Source organism: Seriola lalandi, unplaced genomic scaffold (genome assembly GCF_002814215.2).
Source record: "Seriola lalandi dorsalis isolate HSWRI2012SDOR001 ecotype SW California unplaced genomic scaffold, Sedor1 jcf7180002054532, whole genome shotgun sequence".
Classification (NCBI taxonomy): domain Eukaryota; kingdom Metazoa; phylum Chordata; class Actinopteri; order Carangiformes; family Carangidae; genus Seriola; species Seriola lalandi.
In genome coordinates, this window is record NW_019525085.1 from 37,395 (window position 1) to 37,761 (window position 367).

The window sequence follows — 367 nt, forward strand, 5'->3', positions numbered from 1 at the left end:
CTCTAACATGGTTTTCATCTCCTCTTACTTCCTGGTTGAGGAATCTGGGTCAGGTGACAGAGCAGAGAGTATGAAGATGGTGAGAGGAGGAAACACCAGAGAGACTCAGTCAGACCCAGACTCAGAGTCTGTTGAGACCAGAACCAGAGACTAGCAGACGGATCAGAGCCGTTAGCTAGTTAGCATCTTTTATGTGTTCATGTTGTTTGTTAGCTTGTAACTGGCAGTGGCTGACACAGTGTTAGCAGTTGTGCTAATGCTAACTCTCTATCCCTCTACTGACAAAGTTTCAGGTTTATTTAGCCCCGCCCCCTGTCCCCACAAGCTGACAGGATTGGTTCCTGGGGTTTGTGACGTCATTGGTTCA